Source organism: Pan troglodytes, chromosome 9 (assembly GCF_028858775.2).
Source record: "Pan troglodytes isolate AG18354 chromosome 9, NHGRI_mPanTro3-v2.0_pri, whole genome shotgun sequence".
Lineage (NCBI taxonomy): Eukaryota > Metazoa > Chordata > Mammalia > Primates > Hominidae > Pan > Pan troglodytes.
Window position 1 is genome coordinate 119,044,104 of NC_072407.2, and position 15,555 is coordinate 119,059,658.

At 46.2% G+C, this 15,555-nt stretch overlaps 1 long non-coding RNA gene across 1 annotated transcript; it reads right to left on the reverse strand.

Annotated features, from left to right (window-relative positions):
- Window positions 1-684: 684 nt before the first annotated feature.
- On the reverse strand, window positions 685-8,015 carry LOC129136481 (uncharacterized). Its single transcript, XR_008538157.2, has 3 exons — window positions 7,580-8,015; window positions 5,903-6,025; window positions 685-798 (listed from the first exon to the last, which is right to left on the reverse strand). It is a non-coding gene; the product is annotated as an uncharacterized LOC129136481 (long non-coding RNA).
- Between the last annotated feature and the right edge of the window lie 7,540 nt (window positions 8,016-15,555).

The following is a 15,555-nucleotide window of genomic DNA, read 5'->3' on the forward strand; positions in this document are numbered from 1 at the left end:
AATCCCAGCACTTTGGGAGGATGAGGTGAGTGGATCACTTGAGGTCAGGAGTTCGAGACCAGCCTGGCCAACATGGCAAAACCCTGTATCTACCAAAAATCTTTAAAAAATAGCCAGACTTGGTGGTGCATGCCTGTAATCCCAGCTACTTGGAAGGCTAACGCACAAGAATTGCTTGAACCCAGGAGGCAAAGGTTGCAGTGAGTCGAGATCGTGCCATTGCACTCCAGCCTGGGCAACACAGTGAAAACTCCTCTCACAAAAAAAACAAAATACAGGCCTATAAGTGTTGTGTTCCTGTCCTGAAGAAGACTCAGAGGAGTGGCTTGGGGGTGGAATTCTCAGAGCCCCTGTAATGCAAGACAAAGGCAGAGAGATAGACCCTTCACCCAGCTCCTAATCAGCCATCATTACCAACTCACCCTTTTCTGAAAAAGCAAAAGATACATTCAAAGAGGAAAACGAGACATTTTCCTATGTAATGTCATTGTGTCCTGTTTCCAGAATTTGAAAAGAGCAGACCAAGTTATTCTCGATGACAGTGATAGGAACTTGGAAACTTTTAGAAGTGATACAGAATGTCTGAGGACCTAAGGTCTGACCTGAGAGTGATACAAACAGTGAGATGTCACATATTTTCAGTGATTTTCAAAGAACACTTAAGCTGCCTGCAGAGCAGTTTACCTGCAACCTGAAAGAAAATTGCAGCCTCACAACGTTGTTACTTAGACTCTCGGAGCATGAGGACTTGAAGAAAGCCAGGCTTTGCACTTTTTATTGGTCCAACTCATTACTACTCTGAAAAAAAAAAGAAAAAAAGCTAAATTTGTACATGCAATGTTGATACAGGAGCATTATTCAGAAATTCTGTATGCCAAAAGACAACATCGTAGTATATTTACATGCTACTAATTCCCCAAATAAGGAAATTACTCGCTGATTATAAATTCTGCCGTCACATAGGAATCAAGGCACTGCTGGACACACATTGAACACTCCAAATGCCCTGGTTCTCTGGGTGAGCTGAATGCACACATTCTCTCTCTTAAGACTGTGTTCTAGATGGACATGGTGGCTCATACCTGTAATCCTAGCACTTTGGGAGGCCGAAGTGGGTGGATCATTTGAGATCAGGAGTTCAAGACCAGCCTGCCCAACTCAGTGAAACGCTGCCTCTACTAAAAATACAAAAATTAGCCAGGCATGGTGGTGGGCACCTGTAGTCCCAGCTACTCAGGAAGCTGAGGCAGAAGAATGGCTTAAACCCGGGAGGCAGAGGTTGCAGTGAGCCGAGATCATGCCACTGCACTCCAGCCTGGGTGACCGAGCAAGACTCTGTCACAAATAATAATAATAATAATAATAATAATAATAATAATAGTAATAAAAAGACTGTTCTGCATCACCACCTCAGCTGTGTGGCTTTTGCCTTTTTTCCTCCTCTTTCTCAGATCCACCTAGTCACATCCCAATTTCCCCAGGGCATCCGAAGCAGGTCTGAGCAGCCAAGGATAACTACTTAGTCTCCTGCTAGAAAATATCTCAGGTAGGTTGTGTAAGAGAAGCTAAGTAAGCTTTTAGTCAATGACTTTCTGTTCAGTCTGCCCACATTGTTCTTTTTAATGTAGCCATTCAAGCTGTGACGCAAAACATAAAAATTGCCCTTATTACTTTGCATATGTTCTAGGATATGGTTGAAACATTTTTAGATTATTATTAATTATCCTTTGAATAATCCAAAACATCTTCAGGCTGGAGTGCAGTGGCGCTATCATAAGTCACTGCAGCCTCAACTTCTTGGGCTCAAGTGATCCTCCTGCCTCAGCCTCCCGAGTAGCTGGGACTACATGTATACACCACCATGCCTGGCTAATCTTTTAATGTTTTTATACAGACAGGGTCTTGCCATGTTGCCCAGGCCAGTCTCAAATTATTGATCTCAAGCAATCCTTCTGCCTCAGCTTCCCAAAGTGTTGCGATTACAGGTGTGAGCCACTGAACTGGCCAAGTATAATTTTCAAAAGGTCTTCTTCAACCTTAGATGTGACTGTATTATCATTTGGGATCAATGTCTTCCTTGGGCAAATATACCTTTGGTTTTATAAGAAAAATCAATGGCAAAATATATTTAGTAAAGAAAAAAATCATCTAGGACAACTTTTTTTTTTTTTTTTTTTTTTGAGATGGAGTCACGCTCTGTCACCCAGGCTGGAGTACAGCGGTGCAGTCTCGGCTCACTGCAACCTCCACATCCTTGGTTCAAGCAATTCTCCTGCCTCAGCCTCCCAATTCCCAAGTAGCTGGGATTATAGGCGCCCGTCACCACGCCCAGTTAATTTTTGTATTTTTAGTGGAGACAGAGTTTCACCATATTGGCCAGGCTGGTCTGGAACTCCTGACCTCAGGTGATCCACCCACCTCGGCCTCCTAAAATGCTGGGATTACAGGCGTGAGCCACCACACCTGGCCAGGACAACATTTTTAATAAAAGTGTGTTCCTTAAGGTGGAGGATCCCTTGTTACCCTGTAATCAACTCTCTAATATTTATACTACTAATTTTTGTCTTATAATTTACTTATTTCTCCTAAGTAAAAAGTATGATATTCAACAAATATTGATTAAGATATTGACATATTTGGATCCTTTTCTTTCCCTTGAATATCAAAGTGTACCTAGATTCTAGAAAGTCACCATGTTTCACCAAAAATGAAGGCATACTTCAAAGGTCTACCTAGGGTGAAAGTTTTCCTTATTTCCCTAGCTCTACACTTACAAAACTGCATTTTTCTTCTTTTCCCTTCATCTTCACATCTCTTCTCACAGAAGAGCCGTCTCTTCCGCAGTACCTGCCTTGGGAACTGCCTCTCAGTTTTCAAAGCTCACCTTCACACAGCCTGGTGTGTTTCAGGTGACAGGACAGATGCTCTGCTTTTAAAGCAGCTTCCTTGCATTAAGGGTCGGTTTTGAGCCAGGCACAGTGGCTCACTCCTGTAATCCCAACACTCTGTGAGACCGAGGTGAGAGGACGGCATGAACCCAGGAGTTCAAGACCAGCCTGGGCAACATAGCGAAACCCCCATCTCTACAAAAAAATTTAAAAATTAGCCAGGAGGGGCTGGGCACAGTGGTTCACGCCTGTAATCTCAGCACTTGGGAGGCCGAGGCGGGCGGATCACGAGGTCAGGAGATCGAGATCATCCTGGCTAACACGGTGAAACCCCATCTCTATTAAAACTACAAAAAAATTAGCCGGGCGTGGTGGCCAGCGCCTGTATCCCAGCTACGCGGGAGGCTGAGGCAGGAGAATGGCCTGAACCCGGGAGGTGGAGCTTGCAGTGAGCCAAGATCGTGCCACTGCACTCCAGCCTGGGGGACAGAGCGAGACTCCGTCTCAAAAAAAAAAAAAAAGTTAGCCAGGAGGCTGGGCGTGGTGGCTCACGCCTGTAATCCCAGCACTTTGGGAGGCCACGGCGGGCGGATCACGAGGTCAGGAGATGAGACCATCCTGACTAACACAGTGAAACCCCGTCTCTACTAAAAATACAAAAAATTAGCCAGGAGTGGTGGTGGGCACCTGTAATCCCAGCTACTCGGGAGGCTGAGGCAGGAGAATTGCTTGAACCCGGGAGGTGGAGTTTGCAGTGAGCCGAGATCACGCCACGCCACTGCACTCCAGCCTGGGCAACAGAGTAAGACTCCATCTCAAAAATAAGTTAAAAAAAAAAAAAATAGCCAGGCATGGTGGTGCATGCCTGTGGCCCAGCTACTTGGGAGGCTAAGGTGGGAGAATCACTTGAGTCCAGGAGGTCAAAGCTGCTGTGAGCCATGATCACACCATTGCACTCCAGCCTGGGCAGCAAAGTGAAACCCTGTCTCAAAAAAAAAAAAAAAAAAGTGGGTTTTGCTTAAGTTTTCTACCAGCCTTTTCAGCTGTTGGCTAAGAACAATTTATACTATTGGGATTGGTTTCTGTAGGTAGCTGACCTACCTTTGTTTGCTTCATTTCTGCCACAATTTTTCTCAAACTAGAAAATCCAGTCTTCTGCTTCTTGAGGCCAGATTCCTATCCCTTGGCTGCAGAGACACCTTCTGGTTGAAGTCCTAAACCACATGATGCTTAACGAATACTCCCTTTTCTTTTCTGCTAAGGAAGGCTTTCTAGTCCTTTCTATTTAAACTGTAGGCCACTGAAAACCACAAACCCGTATAGGAGCCAGAAAGCTGGAATCCGAATGGAAGCTGGCTTCAGGAAGCTAGATTTCTTTATGGCCAAATACAAAGTACAGTGGGGGCCGGGCACGGTGGCTCACGCCTGTAAACCCAGCACTTTGGGAGGCCGAGGCGAGCTGATCACAAGGTCCGGAGTTCGAGATCAGCCTGACCAACATGGTGAAACCCGTCTGTACTAAAAATATAAAAATTAGCCAGGCGGGGTGGCACACGCCTGTAATCCCAGCTACTCAGGAGCCTGAGGCAGGAGAATAGCTTGAACCCGGGAGGCAGAGGCTGCAGTGAGCCGAGATGGCACCACTGCACTCCAGCCTGGGCGAAAGAGTGAGACTCCGCCTCAAAAAAAAAAAAAAAAAAAAGAAAGTACAGTGGGGTAGGCTTACAATTGTGTTTTAGGCTTAAGTAGCAGTCCATGCTGTGTGTGTATGTTTTGAGACGGAATCTGGCTCTGTCACCCAGGCTGGAGTGCAGTGACATGATCTCAGTTCACTGCACCCTCCACCTCCGGAGTTCAAGTGATTCTCCTGCCTCAGCCTCCCAAGTAGCTGGGATCACAGGTGTGCACCACCACACCCAGCTAATTTTTGTATTTTTAGTAGAGACAGGTATGGTTTTCACCATGTTAGCCAGGCTGGTCTCAAACTCCTGACCTCAAATGATCCACCCGCCTTGGCCTCCCAAAGTGCTAGGATTACAGGCTACAGCCACCACGCCTGCCTTTTTTTTTTTTTTTTTTTTTTTTGAGACGGAGTCTTGCTCTGTTGCCCAGGCTGGAGTGCAGTGGTGCAATCATAACTCCCTGAAGCCTCCAACTCCTAGGCTCAAGCTATCTTCCCACCTCAGCCTCCTGAGTAGCTGGGACTATAGGCATACACCACCACACTTGTCTTAAAAAAAAATTTGTCTTTTGGTTGGGTGTGGTGGCTCACATTTGTAATCCCAGCACTTCGGGAGGCTGAGGCAGGCGGATCACCTGAGGTCAGGAATTCAAGACCAGCCTGGCCAAAATGGTGAAACCCCATCTCTAGTAAAAATACAAAAAATTAGCCAGGCGTGGTGATGCGTGCCTGTAATTCCAGCTACTGGAGAGGCTGAGGCAGGAGAATTGCTTGAACCAGGGAGGTGGAGGTTGCAGTGAGCCGAGATTGCACCATTGCACTCCAGCCTGGGCAACAAGAGGGAAACTCTGCTTAAGAAAAAAAACTAAGGATGAAGTTATTTCCATTTATTTTTATTTAAAAAATAATTTCATTCACTTGGCACATTTAAGAGCCAGGTCTGTTATCTTCTCTGGAAAATCACTCCTGCCTAATGAGGTTGTTAGGAGAATTAACTTATAAATATGTAAAGGGACTTAGATTAGAGCCTCGTACATCCTCCCTCTAAATTCCAAAAGTAGGTAAACAATAACATACTGGTTTCCAAATCACTTTCAAAAGATTAGGAATGATTGAGAATAGAATTAGGGCTGTGAAAATGGATTAACTTCAGAGTTAAAAGAAAGTTGTGGTTTAAATGTTTTGATTTGGTTTACTAAACATGCATAGTTCAATCTGTGGAATGTGGATATATTTGTGTTTGTGATGCAACTCTGCATGTCCAATGAAAACATTCTTACTCTCAAATTTCATAACGTAGTTGTTATCCCCACTTTATAAATGGTCAACTTACTTTATCTATCTGATGATTGGCTCCTACAGCCAGTAAGTGGTGAAGCTGAGATGTAATTCCAAAGCTGCCGATCTCCAAAGCCAGTTGTCTTTCCAAATATTAGAGTATACTAGTGTCTGTGGTCTGTTAAAAAAAATGATGACAGTGCCTTTTTAAATAAAATTTAAAGCATGCACATGAAAAATACTAAAACACTTATATAATTGCTATGTAACAATCTGCTTAACAAATTGTGTGCACTCCCAAACTTTCTGCATAATGCAAGTGCTTTGTGAGAAGTCTATAGGAGCTCTGTGGGAAAGATTCAATCCTGGTGGCATTTTTTCCCCTAAAATTTATTTAATATAATATATGTAAAAAACAACAAATTATATGTATACCATTTGTAGGTATTGTGCAATAATCTGCTTTTAAACAGTGAAACACTCAGCCGGGTTTGGTGGCTCACACCTGAAATTCCAGCACTTTGGGAGGTCAAGACAGGTGGATCACCTGAGGTCAGGAGTTCAAGACCAGCTTGGTCAACATGGTGAAATCCCACCTCTACTAAAAGTACAAAAATTATCCAGGGATGATGGCAGGCACCTATAATCCCAACTACTCGGGAGGCTGAGGCAGGAGAATCGCTTGAACCTGGGAGACAGAAGTTGCAGTAAGCAAAGATCGCGCCATTGCACTCCAGCCTGGGCGACAAGAGCGAAACTCTGCTTCAAAAAAAAAGAAATGAAACACTCATATATGACTTTTAATTGTTTTCCAAAATAAAACTAAAATGTTCTAAATTTATTATTTTATTTATGTTTTGAGACAGTGTCATTCTGTCATCCAGGTTGGAGTGCAGTGGCACAATCTCAGCTCACTGCAACCTCTGCCTCTGAGTTCAAGTGATTCTAGCGTCTCAGCCTCCTGAGTAGCTGGGATTACAGGCATGTGCCACCATGCCTGCCTAATTGTTTTGTAGTATTTTTAGCAGAGATAAGAGTTTTGCCATGTTGGCGGGGCTGGCCTTAAACTCCAGAACTAAAGTGATCCGCCCACCTTGGCCTTCCAAAGTGCTGGGATTACAGGCATCAGCCACCACGCCTGGCCCCATTTAGTTTTTAAGTTAAAAATAAGGGCAGGAGCCGGGAGAGTAGTGCCAACTATAGTCCCAGCTACTTGGGAGGCTGACACAGGAGGATTGCTTGTGTTCAGGAGATCAGCGCTGCAGTACGCTATAATCACACCTCTTAATAGCCACTGTGCTGCGCTTTAGCCTGGATAACAGAGCTAGACACCATCTCTTTTTTTTTTTTTTTGAGATGGAGTCTTGCTCTGCCAGGCAGGCTGGCGTGCAAGGGCACAATCTCGGCTCACTGCAACCTCCGCCTCTTGAGTTCAAGTGATTCTCCCACCTCAGCCTCCTGCGTAGCTGAGGCTACAAGGTGTGCACCACCACGCCTGGGTAATTTTTTGTGTTTTAGTAGACATGGGGTTTCACCATATTGCCCAGGCTGATCTGGAATTACTGAGCTCAGGCAAACCTCCAACCTCGGCCTCCCAAAATGCTAAGATTACAGGAGTAAGCCACTTTGCCTACCCAGAGACACCATCTCTTAAAAAAAAAATGAGTGGGCAGGACATGATGAGGAAGGGTAATAATGTGTTCGGAATTGGTGGATTCTTGGTCTCACTGACTTCAAGAATGAAGCCGCAGACCCTCGCGGTGAGTGTCACAGTTCTTAAAGGCGGCGTGTCCAGAGTTTGTTCCTTCTGATGTTCGGATGTGTTCGGAGTTTCTTCCTTCTGGTGGGTTCACGGTCTCGCTGGCTTCAGGAGTGAAGCTGCAGGCCTTTGCCAGGAGTGTTACAGCTCTTAAGGCAGCACGCCTGGACTTATTCATTCCTCCCGGTGGATTCCTGGTCTCGCTGGCTTCAGGAGTGAAGCTGCAGACCTTCGCAGTGAGCGTTACAGCTCATAAAGCCAGCATGCACCCAAAAAGTGATCAGCAGCAAGATTTACTACAAAGAGTGAAAAAACAAAACCTCCACAGCAAGGAAGACTACCCAAACGGATTGCCACTGCCTATTCCAGCAGCCTTTTATTCTCTTATCTGCCCCACCGCACCCCCCCTACCCTGCTGATTGGTCCATTTTACAGAGAGCCGATTGGTCTGTTTTACAGAGAGCTGATTGGTCCGTTTTGACAGGGTGCCGATTGGTGTATTCACAATCCCTTAGCTAGACGTAAAGGTTCTCCAAGTCCCCACCAGATCAACTAGACACAGAGTGCAGATTGGTGCATTTACAAACCTTGAGCTAGACACAGGGTGCTGATTGGTGCACTTACAAACCTTGAGCTAGATAGAGAGTCCCGATTGGTGTATTTACAATCCCTTGGCTAGACATAAAGGTTCTCCAAGTCCCCAATAGACGCAGGAGCCCAGCTGGCTTCACGTAGTGGATACTCCACCGCTTCCGCAGGGGGAGCTGCCCACCAGTCCTGCGCCCTGTGCCCCCACTCCTCAGCCCTTGGGTGGTCCATGGGACCAGGTGCTGCGGAGCAGGGGGCGGCACTCGTCGGGGGAGGCTGGGGCTGCCCAGGAGCACACGGCGGCGACGGGGAGGCTCAGGCATTGCAGACTGCAGCTGCAGCTGCAGACCGAGCCTTGCCCCACAGGGAGGCAGCTGAGGCCCGGGCAGAATTGAAGTGCAGCGCCGGCGGGCCGGCACTGCTGGGGGACCTGGCCCACCCTCTGCAGCTGCTGGCCCGGGTGCTAAGCCCCTCACTGCCCGGGGCGGGAGGCGCCGGCCGGCTGCTCCGAGTGCGGGCCCGCCAAGCCCACGCCCACCAGAACTCAAGCTGGCCCACAAGTACGGCAGGCAGCCCCGGTTCCCGCTGGTACCTCTCCCTCCACACCTCCCCACAAGCTGAGGGAGCCGGCTGCGGCCTCGGCCTGCCCAGAAAGGGGCTCCCACAGTGCGGTGGCGGGCTGAAGGGCTCCTCAAGTGTGGCCAGAGTGGGCGCTGAGGCCAAGGAGGCTCGGAAGCGAGGGCTGTCAGCACACTGTCACCTCTCAATAGCATTTGAGCCATGTGGTGTGGGCCTCCCACCCAATTCTAAATCCCCTACGCAGTAGAGCCAATTTCTACCAAAGCTGGATGTGGAAACCAGAGTAGTTATAGATATTCTTCCCTTACAGTTCATACCAACTTTAGAAACAGTTTTGAGTTCCCTAAGATTTTTTTTCTGATAACTTCCAAGCACGGGCTGGGCATGGTGGTTCACGCCTGTATTCCCAGCACTTTGGGAGGTCTAGGCGGACAGATCACTTGAGTTCAGGAGTTCAAGACCAGCCTAACCAACATGGAGAAACCCCGTCTACTAAAAACACAAAATTAGCCGGGTGTGGTGGCGTATCCTTGTAATCCCAGCTACTCAGGAGGCTGAGGCAGGAGAATTGCTTGAATCCGGGAGGTGGAGGTTGCGGTGAGCTGAGATCCCGCCATTACAGGCCAGCCTGGGCAACAAGAGTGAAATTCCATCTCAAAAAATAAACTGACATGAAGTGCTTGCCCATGCCTGTGTCCTGAATGGTATTGCCCAGGTTTTCTTCTAGGGTTTTTATGGTTTTTAGGTCTAACATTTAAGTATTTAATCCATCTTGAATTAATTTTTGCATAAGGTGTAAGGAAGGGATCCAGTTTCAGCTTTCTATATATGGCTAGCCAGTCTTCCCAGCACTATTTATTAAATAGGGAATCTTTCCCCATTTCTTGTTTTTGTCAGGTTCATCAAAAATCAGATGGTTGTAGATGTGTGGTATTATTTTTGAGGGCTCTGTTCTGTTCCATTGGTCTATATCTCTGTTTTGGTACCAGTACCATGCTGTTTTGGTTACTGTAGCCTTGTAGTATAGTTTAAAGTCAGGTAGTGTGATGCCCCCAGCTTTGTTCTTTTTGCTTAGGATTGTCTTGGCAATGCGGGCTCTTTTTTGGTTCCATATGAACTTTAAAGTAGTTTCTTCCAATTCTGTGAAGAAAGTCATTCGTAGCTTGATGGGAATGGCATTGAATCTATAAATTACCTTGGGCAGTGTGGCCATTTTCACGATATTGATTCTTCCTATCCATGAGCATGGAATGTTCTTCCATTTGTTTGTGTCCTCTTTTATTTTGTTGAGCAGTGGTTTGTAGTTCTCCTTAAAGAAGTCAAAGCCAAAACTGACAAATGGGATCTAATTAAACTAAAGAGCTTCTGCACAGGAAAAGAAACTACCATCAGAGGCTGGGTGCAGTGGCTCACACCCGTAATCCCAGCACTTTGGGAGGCCGAGGCGGGTGGATCACGAGGTAGGGAGATTGAGACCATCCTGGCTAACACGGTGAAACCCCGTCTCTACTAAAAATACAAAACATTAGCCGGGCGTGGTCGCGGGCGCCTGTAGTCCCAGCTATTCAGGAGGCTGAGGCAGGAGAATGGCGTGAACCAAGGAGGTGGAGCTTGCAGTGAGCAGAGATCATGCCACTGCACTCCAGCCTGGGTGACAGAGCGAAACACTCTCAAAACAAAACAAAACAAAACAAAAAACTACCATCAGAGTGAACAGGCAACCTACAAAATGGGAGAAAATTTTTGCAATCTGCTCATCTGACAAAAGGGCTAATATCCAGAATCTACAAAGAACTCAAACAAACTTACAAGAAAAAAACAAACCCATCAAAAAGTGGGCAAAGGATATGAACAGACACTTCTCAAAAGAAGACATTTATGCAGCCAACAGACACGTGAAAAACTGCTCATCGTCACTGGCCATCAGAGAAATGCAAATCAAAACCACAATGAGATACCATCTCACACCAGTTAGAATGGCGATCATTACAAAGTCAGGAAACAACAGGTGCTGGAAAGGATGTGGAGAAATAGGAACACTTTTACACTGTTGGTGGGACTGTAAACTAGTGCAACCATGTGGAAGACAGTGTGGTGATTCCTCAAGGATCTAGAACTAGAAATACCATTTGACCCAGCCATCCCATTACTGGGTATATACCCAAAGGATTATAAATCATGCTGCTATAAAGATACATGCACACGTATGTTTATTGTGGCACTATTCACAATAGTAAAGACTTGGAACCAACCCAAATGTCCATCAATGATAGACTGGATTAAGAAAATGTGGCACATATACACCATGGAATACTATACAGCCATAAAAAATGATGAATTCATGTCCTTTGTAGGGACATGGATGAAGCTGGAACCATCATTCTCAGCAAACTATTGCAAGGACAAAAAACCAAACACCACATGTTCTCACTCATAGGTGGGAATTGAACAATGAGAACACTTGGACACAGGAAGGGGAACATCACACACTGGGGCCTGTCATGGGGTAGGGGGAGTGGGGAGGGATAGCATTAGGAGATATACCTAATGTAAATGACGAGTTAATGGGTGCAGCACACCAACATGGCACATGTATACATATGTAACAAACCTGCACGTTGTGCACATGTACCCTGGAACTTAAAGTATAATAAATAACTTCCAAACACCAGGTATTTATGATTCATTGTTTGGTAGAATTTAAACTCTCAGAGCAGGGTATTCAAACTCCTTTGCAACCTGGCCTCAACCTACTTTTTCAGCCTGTCACATTTCATTTACTTTCCCACCCACCTTTCCCCACCCAGGACGACTGCAGGTTGTGTGCTTACTCCTTAACTTCTACTCAGCTTTTCCTTGTATTTGGAATACCTTGGAAACTTTTCCATCTGTTATTTAAAATTCTACTACTCCTTGGCCAGGCACGGTGGCTCATGCGTGTAATCCCAGTACTTTGGGAGGCTGAGGCAGGTGGATCACGAGGTCAGGAGTTCGAGACCAGCCTGACCAACATGGTGAAACCCCGTCTCTACTAAAAATACATATTAGCCGGGCGTGCTGGCACCTGCCTGTAATCCCAGCTACTCAGGAGCTAAGGCAGGAGACTCACTTGAACCCGGGAGGCAGAGGTTGCAGTGAGCCAAGATCGCACCACTGCACTCCAGCCTGGACGACAGAGTGAGACTTTGTCTCAAAAAAAAAAAAAAAAAAAAATCCACTACTCCTTTAAGGTACAGCTAAACTCAGGATTTTTACAATCCGTAAAAATGTTTCTGGGTCTCCCAAACATTTTGCCCATTCAGAACATAGAGGATTGCCTGAGCTCAGGAGTTCGAGACTAGCCTGGACAATATGGTGACACCTCGTCTCTACTAAAGTACAAAAAAAATAGCCAGGCGTGGCAGTGCATGCCTGTAATCCCAGCTACTCAGGAGGCTGAGGCAGGAGAATCACTTGAAACCGGGAGGCAGAGGTTGCAGTGAACTGAGATCACACCACTGCACTCCAGCCTGGGTGACAGAGTGAGACTCTGTCTCAAAAAAAAAAACACAGGCTTTGGAGATGAAGTCCCTGGGTTCAAATCCTGGCTCCATAACTTATTAGCTGTGTGATCTTGAGAAAATAACCACTCCAGGCCTCTGTTCTTCAACTGCAAAATAGATAAAATAATAAAACCTGTCCAGGCGCCGTGGCTCATGCCTGTATCCCAGCACTTGTGGGAGGCAGAGGTGGGTGGATCACTTGAGGTCAGGAGTTCGAAGTCAGCCTAGCCAACATGGTGAAACCCCGTCTCTACTAAAAATACAAAAATTAGCTGGGGGTGGTGGCTGGAGTCTTTAATCCCAGCTAATCCCTGCCTGGAGTCTTTAATCCCTGCCTCTCCCAGGCTGAGGCAGGAGAATCATTTGAACCTGGGAGGCGGAGGCATAGTGAACCAAGATTGTGCCATTGCATTCCAGCCTGGGCAACAGAGCGAGACTCCATCTCAAAAATAATAATAATAAAACCTATATCATAGGAATGTTGGAAGGATTAAATAAATTACTATATATGAAGTACTTAAAATAGTGCTTGGTACAAAATTGGTGCTCTGTAAAATGACTTCAATTATTATAATTATTAATCTACTGTAGCTTTTTTTTTTTGAGATGAAGTTTCACTCTTGTTGCCCAGGCTGGAGTGCAATGGTGCAATCTTGGCTAACCGCAACCTCCACCTCCCAGGTTCAAGTGATTCTCCTGCCTCAGCCTCCCGAGTAGCTGGGATTACAGGTGTGCGCCACCATGCCCGGCTAATTTTGTATTTTTAGTAGAGACTGGGTTTCTCCGTGTTGGTCAGGCTGGCCTCAAACTCCCGACCTCAGGTGATGCGCCCACCTCTGCCTCACAAAGTGCTGGGATTACAGGCGTCAGCCCACCACGCCCGGCCTATTGTAGCATTTTTAAGTGGAACTTGCATTTCGTGTATGGCTGTCAGTCTAACTAGACTGCAATTCCCAGAGTCAGGAACCGTATCTGTTTAGTTCACAACTCTATATCCAGCACGTAACATTGTGCCTGAAAAAAAAATTATATAAATGTAAAAGTTTTATGGAGAATACAAAACATCACTGAAAAACCTAAAAGAAGACATATGCCATGTATGTCAATGAACCTAATATTGAAAAAAACCTGTCTCAAAAAAAAAAAAAGGGTTGGGCGCGGTGGCTCACGTCTGTAATCCCAGCACTTTGGGAGGCCGAGACAGGCGGATCACGAGGTCAGAAGATGGAGACCACTCTGGCTAACACGGTGAAACCCTGTCTCTACTAAAAATACAAAAAATTACCCGGGCGTGGTGGCAGGTGCCTGTAGTCCCAGGTACTTGGGAGGCTGAGGCAGGAGAATGGCATGAACCCGGGAGGCGGAGCTTGCAATGAGCCGAGATCGTGCCACTGCACTCCAGCCTGGACCATAGTGTGAGACTCCGTCTCAAAAAGAAAAGAAGACACTTAAGCTGCATAAAAGCTAAAAATAATTTCCCTGGCTGGGTGAGGTGGCTCACGCCTGTAATCCCAGCACATTGGGAGCCTGAGGCAGGTGGATCACCTGAGGTCAGGAGTTAGAGACCAGCCTCACCCATATGGTGAAACCACGTCTCTACTAAAAATTAAAAAATTAGCTGGGCATGGTGGCGCGTGCCTGTAATCCCAGCTACTCGGGAGGCTGAGATGGGAGAATAACTAACTCAGGAGACAGAGGTTGTGGTGAGCCAAGATTATGCCATTGCACTCCAGCCTGAGTGACAGAGGGAGACTCTGTCTCAAAATAATAATAATTTCCCCAAAAAGGTAGTTGAATCTCTTTCTGCCCCCAAGACAGGTAGGAAGCTTTATTTTTTTCTCTGCCATTGTTTATTAGATCCTTTCTAACAGGTCTAGGTAAAATAAAGCCTTTTTTTTTTTTTTTTTTTTTTGAGATGGAGTCTCGCTCTGTCACCCAGGCTGGAGTGCAGGCCTCTTAAAAAGTGTCTGGGCCGGGCATGGTGGCTCACGCCTGTAATCCCAGAACTTTGGGAGGCCGAGGCAGATGGATCACAAGGTCAGGAGTTCAAAACCAGCCTGGCCAATATGGTGAAACCCCATCTTTATTAAAAATACAAAAATTAGCCAGGCATGGGGGCAGGTGCCTATAATTCCAGCTACTTGGGAGGCTGAGGCAGATAATCACTTGAACCCAGGAGGCGGAGGTTGCAGTGAGTTGAGATTGCGCCACTGCACTCCAGCCTGGGTGACAGAGTGAGACTCCATCTCAAGAAACAACAGCAACAACAACAACAACAAAACTTGTCTGCCCGCTCTTGCCAGTTGTATTCAACATGGTCCTGGAGGTTCTAGAAAGGGCAATTAGGCAAGAAAAATAGATGAAGTTGGCCGGGCGCAGTGGCTCTTGCCTGTAATCCCAGTACTTCAGGAGGCCAAGGCGGGTGGATAGCTTGAGCCCAGGAGTTTAAGACCAGCCTGGGCAACATGGAGAAACCCTGTCTCCACCAAAAATGCAAAAAATTAGCCAGGCATGGTGGCATGTGCCTGTTGTCCCAGCTACTTGGGAAACTGAGGTGGGAGGATCCCTTGAGCCCAGGAAGCAGAGGTGGCAGTGAGCCACCTCTCAAAAAAAAAAAAAAAAAAAAAAGCATTCAAAATGGGAGCTAAGAAAATAAAACTATCTCTATTTGTATATGACATGATCTTTCTATTATTATTGAAGTCCATTTTCTTGAATGTTGTACAAAAAAAGTATAAGTAGAACCAAAAGTACATAAGCATTATCATATTTCTTTACCCCACTATCTAGTTCTTTATATTAATTTTACTATTTAAACAATAGAAAATAGGTGGCAGGCCGGGTGTGGTGGCAGATGCCTGTAGTCCCAGCTACTCGGGAGGCTGAGACATGAGAATCGCTTGAACCCGGGAGGCGGGGGTTGCAGTGAGCTGAGATCGTGCCACTGCACTCCAGCCTAGGTGACAGAGCAAGACTCCGTCTAAAAACAAAAAGAAGGAAAGAAAGAAAGAGAGAGAGGGAGGAAGGGAGGGAGGGAAATAGGTGTCAATTTAGGGATCAGGAAAGAAATAAAACAAAAAACCTTATTTTGAGACACCATCTCTCTCTGTCACCCAGGCTAGAGTGCAGTGGCACGAACATGGCTCACTGTAACCTCAACCACCTGGGTTCAATCAATTCTCCTGCCTCAGCCTCCTGAATAGCTGGGACCACAGGTGCATACCACCACACTTGGCTAAT